This window comes from Periplaneta americana, chromosome 16, assembly GCF_040183065.1.
Source record: "Periplaneta americana isolate PAMFEO1 chromosome 16, P.americana_PAMFEO1_priV1, whole genome shotgun sequence".
In the NCBI taxonomy this organism is placed as follows: Eukaryota; Metazoa; Arthropoda; class Insecta; order Blattodea; family Blattidae; genus Periplaneta; species Periplaneta americana.
The window spans coordinates 57,867,546-57,878,350 of NC_091132.1; the positions used below are offsets into that span (position 1 = coordinate 57,867,546).

General features: G+C 35.0%; 1 long non-coding RNA gene across 1 annotated transcript; it reads right to left on the reverse strand.

Moving 5' to 3' along the window:
- Positions 1–8,677: 8,677 nt before the first annotated feature.
- On the reverse strand, positions 8,678–10,246 carry LOC138716318 (uncharacterized). Its single transcript, XR_011336637.1, has 2 exons — positions 10,201–10,246; positions 8,678–9,101 (listed from the first exon to the last, which is right to left on the reverse strand). It is a non-coding gene; the product is annotated as an uncharacterized lncRNA (long non-coding RNA).
- Between the last annotated feature and the right edge of the window lie 559 nt (positions 10,247–10,805).

Genomic DNA, 10,805 nt, shown 5'->3' on the forward strand with positions numbered 1-10,805 from the left:
ACTGGGGAAGCTAAGCTTTTTAGCTTACATTGACGCTACGCCACTGCACTTCACCTATTTACGTGTAAAACACAATTTTATCTCGTATCAATAATTAATTCTATTTATCACCGGTTCTGTATTTCTAAAATAAAAAGAAGTTTTATTTTCAGTCGTTATTAACAGTGTTCAGTTATATAAATAGTACCTGCAACCGTCCGCTGAATAGAATAATGTCAACTGTTACGAGCGCCAAGTGATGTCTATTGGAACTTGCAATACTGTACAGGTGAAATTATTTAGGTTCCCATTCTCATACAGCACTTGGTTTCCATGGTCACGTGACGTCACGCACTAAAGAAAGCTTGTATGAATGAAGTGCGTTTCTGAGTCTTTCAGTTACGGAGAACTGTCAGTCTTGTAGGTGGAGTAATCAGTTTACAGATCTAACGGTATTAATAATAGAGAAGGGTTGAAGATGGTCTCCAAGGCCGGGGGCTATTGTTGAAGGGCTGTGAAATTTTACTACCTGATTCGAGAAAAGTATCCTCATTCCTTGTGTCTAAACAGCCCAGGGCTATGTAAACAGCCACACTTGCAGCGGTAAATTACCTGGCTATATGTTATTTTATCAGGAATCCACGCCACATACATTCGTAAAGTTTAAAAGTTGTTTTCCGCTGCTTGTATTATTTCTTTTCGTTTTGTTCCAGCTCTGTACTTGAAAGTTTAACGCGCGCGTAAATGTACACATATAGTTTAGTACTTATTAACTTATTATTTAATGTATTTAGAGTATATTAGTGATAAGTGTATATAGCGTATTGTATGTTTAATCACTATTGTGCTATTATGCAAATAGACCTACTTAGGTACCAGTAGGCTACATAGAAAATACTGATAAATGAGTGCGAAATATGTATTCCGAAAATGACACTGTTTGTAATATATTAGAAATGCCGTTTTGTAGACTTAAATATGAGGATGCAAAAGACGTTTTAGATTGTGGAAGTCCTACAGTTCCATTTGTTCTTTGTTTTAAAAAGTGCTAAATAGAGGAGCTTCATAAAATAACTTTAAAAATTATTCCGATGAAAGAAGCTTTTCTGTTTCACTTGGAATGTTACATCAAAGGAGAGACTTTCATCGTTAGCCCCATAGCTTTGCATAGAGATATACTATCCACCCTCAGTTAAACTCAGACATTTTATGAAGACAACATCGACAGGTTTGCTGCTTTAAAATATAGGAGGATTGACTTTGTATGCAAGAAATTAGGTAAGTCCTGAAATAAATTAATTTTCCTATTTGCGTGTGTTCTAGAACTGGTAAAATTGTACGTAGTTTACGAATAGTAGGCCTTCTCATATTACCAAAACTGTTCATGCATTTGTGTATGTGAACAGCACCTATTTTCTTTACGACGAGCCGCTACTGGCCATTTAACAATATAACAAACTAGTGCTTATTCATATCGAGGAAGTAGACGTGACAACGTGACGCTTAGAGTGAAACCTACAGAGCAACAATCGGTCGGCAAAATTATGTTTTAAAAGCACACCACACGTTATTGTATGGTGCCGACATGTTAACCATGAGAGCGCGGCGATAATACCAGCTAAAAACTTCGTACGTATATACATTGTATGAGTATAATACACCAGGAAGCACTGTGTGCAGAAATATTAAAAATGGATCACGTCATGCAATTTGTGATACAAATTGTCAATATTATTCGTTCTCCTGTTAGTAACCACCGTCAATTTATCACATTTTTTGGAGAAGATTGGTGAACAATACATAGAGCTACCATACATTCCAAAGTTAAATGGTTAAAAAAGATTTTATGAACTTAAAGACAATATTGAAATGTTCTTGGTAAAAATAAATATGATATTTAAATAATTATATGACAAGATCTGGATAGCTCATTTAGTTTTTTTTTTTTTTTGACATCACACAGTACCTCAGTTCATTAAATTTGTTACTTAGAGAAAGACCCAATTTGTCATACAGTTCTATGATCATATTCGAGTCTTTCGAAGCAAGCTCAGATTGCAGGAAAATCAGATATCTAGTAGTAACATTGTTCATTTCCCATCATTAAAAATTATAAGAATATGTCTCATATCAGCTATTATGTAACATTTCCAACATTTTACATCTTCATTTTCTTTATTATCTGCTCCCTGTTCAGTTGATGATTAAAGCGGAACTTGAAGTCATTGATTTCCAGTGTGATTCAGTCCTCCAAGAGGCATTTACAAATGTACCATTACCTGAATTTCACTCAAAATATTTAGAAGAAAAGTATTTCCCAATAAAAAATAAGTACTGCTTAGATACTTCCAATGTCTGGCAGCCCATATATTTACGAATAATTTGTTTTCCTATAAAGTTGAAGAAATCCAAATTAAGAAGTCACCTTACAGATGAACATTTAAAAAGTATTATGAGAGTTTATCAAGCCAGATTTAGAACATATGATAGGCGAGAAACGATGCCAGACTTCCAGTACGAGGTATATTATTTTATGAGCAAGAAATTTCTCTTTCTACAGTATTCCACATAATCATTAAAAATGAATAATTTTAAAATATAGATACTGTAGGACATTCGAAAAGTAATGACAACATAGGCCTAGTTACTGTTTTACACTAAATTTATTTAGGTCACTTTTGACTTTACATAGGCCTACTTCAAATATAGTCTCCTACCATGTCAACAATACGTTGCTAAATTCTTGGAAGACGGCGGACTCCATCTGCAGCAGCATATTCTCTCTCACTGATCAATCTAAAGTTTTTCGGATGTCAACTTTTGAATGAAAGCGAATGTGTCGCTTTCACCCAACTTGCAATAGTTCAGTATGGTAGGACTTCTCTCCCACAGGCTTCTTGTAATGCCCTAAAGCAATGAGTTGCATGTTTTTCTCTTGCAACTTGGATTTTTATGAAGTACCTTTGTTCGTAAGGCTGTATTGTTTAGGGCCTATTACAAATCAGAAACAGCCGCTGTATTTACAAAATATGGCTACTTCGAGACTTCCAATATTGCAAATTTATTAAACAATCGCTGTCCTATTACATAGTACAAGATTTCAATGGTTACCGCTAGGAGCACTGATTTACAGCATTGTTGCCATTACTTATCGAATACCCTAGAGTCGACGGAAATTCGGAAGGCGGTAGTCTGCTAGCGTTTGCGTCGAGAGAGACAGATAGAGAGAGCAAGGCAGCGTACAACATTGCCACATCGTACACGCGCACGTGTAATACAAAGAGCGTAGGAGAGAATTTAAATTATGAAAAGACATTGACCTTAGCCGTTGGTTACTGTAAAAATGACATCAAACATAAACTCTTTCCTTCACTAACAAAATTCTTTGCACGATTCTCAATCCCACACCACATGCTTCTGCAGTCGTTTCTTGCACCTTGACAACGTTGCAGCCAGCATCAAGATGGCCGGCAGCGTTCTGCTCGTCAACGTTTTTAAAATAATTATACGCCTTAAACAATATTTTCCGCGCCTCCTATGCAATACTTGTCTTTTTACAGTCTCTTCTTCCATTTATTTATCTTACATACACACAGTAAATGTTAGTTTTACTTATTCAATGTATTGAAACACTCAAACGTAAAGAAACGAATTCGGGAAGTACTTGTTATAGACTGATTACGATTGGTTCTACTGTACAAGCTTGTGACGTCACATACTAGAAATGCTACGGAGCATATAGCAGCCGACCGCCTTCCGAACTGCCGTTTTAGTATAGTATTAACGGATTTTTTTATGTATATTTTCTTAAAAATATTTCACACATGTCTAGAATGTTTGCACCTACTACATTTAAATATGACTTTCTGTGAACAAGAAACTGAGTTTAACTTGTCGCGAACTTAACATTTTTTTAAAACATGAATGATAATAAAAGGTAAAGGTATCCCCGTAACATGCCATGAAGGCACTTGGGGGGGGGGACAGGGAGATAGAGCCCCATGCTTTCCATGACCTCGGCACTAGAATGAGGTGGTATGGTCGGCACCACGCTCTGATCGCCTTTTACCCCCGGGAAAGACCCGGTACTCAATTTTATAGGAGGCTGAGTGAACCTTGGGGGCGTTCTGAAAGTTTGGCAACGAGAAAAAATCCTGTCACTACCTGGGATCGGACTTCGAAACTTGCAATCGGTAGCCAGCTGCTCTACCAACTGAGCTACCCGGCCGCCCACGACTGATGATTTGAATAAGAATTGTATTTTGAGGTGGGTAAGAAAAGAGTGGTATTTTTTAGTCTTTTTATTCAAGGATAGGTTTCTTTTGCATGCTATGCAGAATTATTGTCTTCTCTTTACTTCCGGAAGTAGGCTAAGTGAATATGTTTTCATATAGGATCTTGATCTATCAAAAGTCCAGTTCTTTTGGCAGGCTTTGAACCCGTGTGACTCCTCAAATTTAATGACGAATATGGTGAACACTCTCCTATGAAGGAAATCGGCATATCTAGATTTGAATTCAAGTGGTAATTTTCAACCTGTGATATGTATTTTCTTTCGCCGTCAAAAATTATGACCTGTGGCCTGTCCCGTTAACAAAATAATTTTTTTCTCAACTAATTCCTATAAACAGGTCTTGTATCTTTTGGAATGATAATTTAACAATAACTTATTTTCAAATTCTGCTTTTTTTTTCTAAACCTGAATGTGTAACTTTCTCTCTTATGTTTTACAATAATTTTAAGTTTCATGAAGTTGATAACGTGTGGAACAAAATAGTTCTTTATGATACACGTGTTAAAAATTACAATTTATAATGTGAGTATGAATGTTTGCGTAACGAGGTCGCAGGCCGGGTGAAGCAACCCTACGAACAAAATAAAATCATTTTTAGACAGTCGTTCGTCCATAAAAACACAATTCCCCTACATTTCCCCACCTTTACATTCCCTCTCATTGAAATAGTAAAACTTTTTCACATAAACATTAAACGGTGGTATAGTTCAATGTTAGAACGACTGCAGATCGAGAACTCTCCGCTTCAAACCCGAGTGCCCTTTCATTTCTTTTATAATTACATTTAATTCTTAACCGTTTCATACAGTAACCAATAAAATAGTGGTTCAAGTGATTTATTTAGTTTTTATGCGTTTCTTAACCAAAACCTGTCATATTTAAAAGTAGGCCTGACATTGTTTGAACCGATTTTTGATCAGTTGCTTTTACTATCGTGTGATACCTGGTAGAAAACGTTTGAAAGTTAGTGTTAAAAATACTTTTAAATTGTATAAAGTCATTGACAAACAACAAGACGTTTTTGATCTACAGCATGATTTGGACAGACTATATAGATGGAGTATCGATAATTTTCTATTGTTAAATCTTAATAAATGTTGCTTTATGACATATTCTAAAATAAGACAATTGCTCAAAATTCGTATGAAATTAATGGTGTGAAGTTACCTAGAGTAGAATCATTTCAGGATTTGGGTATTTATTTTACACACAACTTATGTTTTAAAATGCACTTAAATCACGTGGTAATTGATGCATATAGAAAATTAGGATTTATAATCAGAGATACAAAAGAATTAAAAATATAAATACTATTGATACTCTATATAAAACTCTAGTTAGACGTAAGCTAGAGTATGCGTCTGTAATATGGTCACCTCAGTTCCAGTCCCATCAGATGCAAATAGAAAGGATACAGAAAAGATTTTTACGTTATTTATATTTTAAAAAACTTCACGTGTCGTCTTATGACAAGCATATTTCATATAATCAGTTGCTGTTTGAATTTAATTATAAAACTTTAAAATCTCGACGATTAATAAATAGCCAAATTTTACTCTATAAGACTGTTAACGGTATATTGAATAACTGTGATTTTCTTAAATTCCTACAGTTCAATGTAAAAAGGACAGAATTACATCATAGGCAACCTTTTATTATTCCTATTCCTAGAACTGTTTTCTTCAAGAACTCTCCATTGTTTGTTATGTGTAATACTTACAACTCTCTGTCTTTAAACTGTGATTTTCAATTGGATTTCAGTTTCACAATTGAAAAATTTCATATAATATTAAAAAGAATTGTATTTCCTTAGATATTTAACTTATGAAGAAGTGTATTATAATGTTTTTACTATAGTTTTTAAATAATTTTGCATCATTATATTGACATTTCGCACTATATTAACTGTAATATTATATTCTAGCATCTTTACCATTAGGCCTATGTATTTTCTTTATTTCGTTTGTGTTGTTTGTTTTGTTGTTTTTTTCCTCCTATTATGTATTTTGTGTATATATCTATGTAAGCCACCTGTAATTGGAAGCCTGCTTCTGTTGGTGGTGGATTTAAAATTTAAAATAAAAATAAAATATTAGGCCATTTAAATATTTATTATTATGACATTTGTTTACTAGAATATTGGAAAAATCCAGAACTTGACGTTACAAAACTTAAAATTTTATATGGAATGACCCATCTGTATTATACCGGCAGCTTGGACGCTGGGTACTAGCGCTCCTGACCACTGAATCTCTACAAAAGATAGCGTTCCTGACCACTAAATCTTTACAAAAAACGTGCTATTAGATTGAAGCAAAGTAAAAAATAACTTGAAAAGAAAATCTTATCGAGTAAGGAAATTATGATTTATTTTTGTCTAGTCAACTTTCCGAAGACAGGTCTGAACCTCACAAGTGATACCAGGAAAGCACCACTTATGAGGAAACTAGGCCAGGAGATAATGGGGGTAGATTGGTCAGTTCCTTTCCCCCTATTCTTATTTAATAACAATCACTCTCAGACGTATCATAAACAACTTTCTTTGTAGGTTTCCTTTTCCGTTTTCTTTCTGCCTTCCTTTTTCCATTTTCTTTTTCCCGCTTTTCTTCTTCACACCAAATCATTCGTGCAATCAAAGTGCTTCGCGGTATTTTGAAACGTTTGCTTGCAGATTTAATGCCACATCTACCACTTGTAACCTCCTTAACAGCTAAGTCCAAGTGTCCTTTAAATATCCTAATCCTCTCCTTGTTTTTCTAATATAAACATTCACCATTATGTTGCAAACGAACGACCTGAAAGAGAGGAAAGAGAGGAAAAGAGTTTATATTATAGAAAGAATTACATGCTTGAAGGAAATGATGGGGTAAATGCACATCTCAAAATGCACTTGCCCCATATGGCGAGCATCCACTTACCACCATGTCCCTACTATACTGGGGTAAGAGCAACCTTTCATGTATCATTATTAGGCCCTAATTATGTGATATTTGAAAATTTAAAAATATGTATGTAAAGATCACATATTTAAATGTAAACTTATCAGACACAAATAATTTCCATCTAAAGATATTCACGAAATCACATGGGTTACTGTACTGCTATCAAAATCGACTGTTAGTTCAAATCACTGCTCCCGTAAGTAACGTGAATAACTGATTTCCATCTCGCATTACATGAATACAATACAACCTTTCTTAACACTCCCCAAGACGGCAGACGAATCTCAAATGAACTACAGGGAAATGGACTGAAGTTGCACTTGCCCCAGAAATATACTTCCCCCACACACCTTAATGAAACCTTTGTTATAAATACAGAATGTTTCAAAGTTATAGTACTCATTACAGCATTTAAATGTATTTTCCTAATTAATTTTTTAATACATGTTCTTAAAATTGAGCTGTTGCTAAGTAACGTTAGTATGACGTCAGAATTGTGTGTTGAATTTGAACCTCCTTTTTCACTGTCTGGAATAAATTAATATATTTTGGTTTTTCATAAGATTCCTGTCATTTGCACATGGATCATTACATCATCAAAACTTTTTTGTCGTCTTCTCGTATTTTCTATATATTATGACAGTCATGAAATGAGCCGTTCAGAGCAAAAGTGGTGTAAGTCAAAAATGGGTAATGAGGGTTAAAATAAACATTCTGTAAAATAGAGCGCGTGAGGGATGCTTGCGCCCCAGGTGTCTCCTCTTAATGACTGTTGCTCCCTATAAGTTAGAAGCTCACTTGTGGATTCTGTATTTTCTGACGCGCAATCTGCGCTAGTCGACTCTAACTTTGTATCTCTAACATTTTGTAACTTTGTATCTATTCTCATTTATCGACTTAGATTCTGTAGCTAAGCTTCTTTCGACCTCGTATACTTAGAACCGTTAATACACGTGAGCTAGCACAGTAATTCTTCGATTTATTTCTTCAACTAAACTCATCTTTCCAACATCTGGGGTCGTCGCTGGTACTTCGAGGATTACGTACACCCTACGTTCCTGAAGAGAGTCCGTCGATCCTGGGACTGCAGCCGAACGCTTATCTAGCTGCCCTCGTGAGGACAGCGATTCCGAAAGAAGCGAGGTCTGCCCGATTAGCTCATGTTTGAGACTACTGCTCTAGATCGTAAAACTTTCCATTCATATGTATGTACTGTACTTTCAGTTTCTCCTCATATATTTTGTAAAATAGTCCTTATTTCTTATCATTCAGGAATGGAATTAGTAACTTGCGTACATTTCTTATTTCATATGGCATATACCTTATTAGTGTCGCCTTGGTTTTTTTCTTAAATTACTCAGGATTACTTTTCTAAGTCTATATTTTTAAATCTCAGTAGTATTGGCCTACAAACCTAATTTCTACATAGAGGTACATGGAATATAAAATAAAATAGATAACATTTATGTACAGTGAAAATTTTATTGCCATTAACATTTTATTTTACATCTTTGTAAAGTTTGCATCGACGGCAAATGCAATTCCAATGCTTTTGACGACGATGAGATTGCTCCCCGCCACACTGGTGAAATATCACAACTGAGTTGTTATGTCCACTTACATTAACATAATTTGGACGGAAGCATTTCTCATGTTTGTCCAGGTCTGATGAATCTTCCTCCGAATCATCCTCGATCACGGAGTCGTCCGAATCTGTGAAGGAGTCTTCCGAATTTTCCTTCGCGGTGATCGACGCCTCCCTCAGTTCTTCTGGGTGGACCCTGCTGCATATTTTGTACCGGCCGTGGAAGACAGTTAATATCCTGTCGAGGACAGCTCGTTCTAATCCCGACAAAATTTGTCGAAGGATCCCGGTGCCAACATTTCTGAAATGTGTTTTTATACAATGTTATATATAATGCCGGATTTGTTCAAAGGTTGAACCATGTTTATTCCCTAGATTTTAATTGGAGCGACTATAAGACGTATTACGCGCCTCATAGTCATTCCATAAAAATAGACTGTTACCCTATACACAGAGAATTTAGTAAATAAGATCTCATACTCATTGATTGCAGATTATGGTGTACAGATTTAGCGTATTTATAGTTACAATTATAATTACAACTTTAATTGTTGTGTCATTATTTAAACAAATTGTTTTGTTTCCAAGGAAATTGTATTCACATTGACATGTATTCTGTAATAAAATACAAATAAATTGTACAATTTGTTTATTTGGTTTCAACTTTTGTATTCATATACATGTATGGTAATACAATAAATTTTCATATCTGAATTAATACGATGTGCTGGGTTCATCTTTTAAATACGGCAATTCCAGAGTCTTTGATGTCGCCCTTTTCCGTCCTCTGCTCATACGTCTCCTGGACCCAGCGTACTGTCGCCGATGGTAGCTTCCCATTATGACCAGATTATGATTGCCGTTTATAATAATTGGCTGGGGGTTATATTTTCTCCTGGCGTCACATCCACACTCGTCTGAACTAGAGTCATACTCTTCACAATCAAAATCAGATTCATCCGATTTTTCAGAGTCTTCTGACTCATGAGCATTGGTGTCAACTCTTCGTCTATGGTTGTTTAGTTGGGGCTTTTCTACGTTGTAAAGCAGTCTGTAACGACCTTTGAGATATTCTATGAGCCCTGATAATACTGCCCTTTCAAGGGCGTTCCGAATTGTTTCTATAAGTTTCGAACTCAAGATTTCAACATGTCTTCTGACGTAATCTTTAATTTGCAGAAAAGTTGCGCCCCGGGTGCTATTTAGACTATAAATGGCGGAAAAAATTAATTTCATAGGATTTATAGGCCTCATGTCGTGAGGTATCCACAAAAATCACTGGTCAATTTAGAAAATAGCCAAAAAATGATTTCTGTAGTCTCATATGTATTTAAGCACTTGTCGCGGACTGTGAAGAAAACACTACATGCAATGATTTCAAAAAGTGTTGAACAGTGTGCCTTCCTCAAAATAAACGGATGGGACGGATGATTTTAAATCTCAGTAGTTGAGCCGATCAGAGCAAAAGTAGTGTAAGTCAAAATTGGGTAATGAGGTTTAAAGTAGAAATTCTGTAAAATACAGCGCAAAGTAGCAGTTAATATGTCCTTCTTGCTATCCATTGATTACTAATACTTTAAACAAACTGAATATTAGGCCTGGATTACGATCGACATTCGTTTTCGTTACGTTACGTTGAGTTCATCTGTTCGTTGAATTTCTACCGAACGTTCAGAGGCTGTGTATTATGATCGACGTTCATGGCAACTATCACGCTCTGCCGGCCATAATGAGCACAGAAATGCACACGTCAGACAGTCAGCTGATTATGATAAACATTGAATTTTATGGTAACTTTGAGACAAATAAAATAGGCCTACCAGTATTACAAAAATATTTTACGACAGAATAATATAGAATGACGATAATAATAATAGTAATAATAATGAGATAATTTATATATATATATATATATATATATATATATATATATATATATATATATATAAAACCATTAAACATTGAGAAATCTGAAACAGCTATTATTGTTAACAAGAATTGTTAG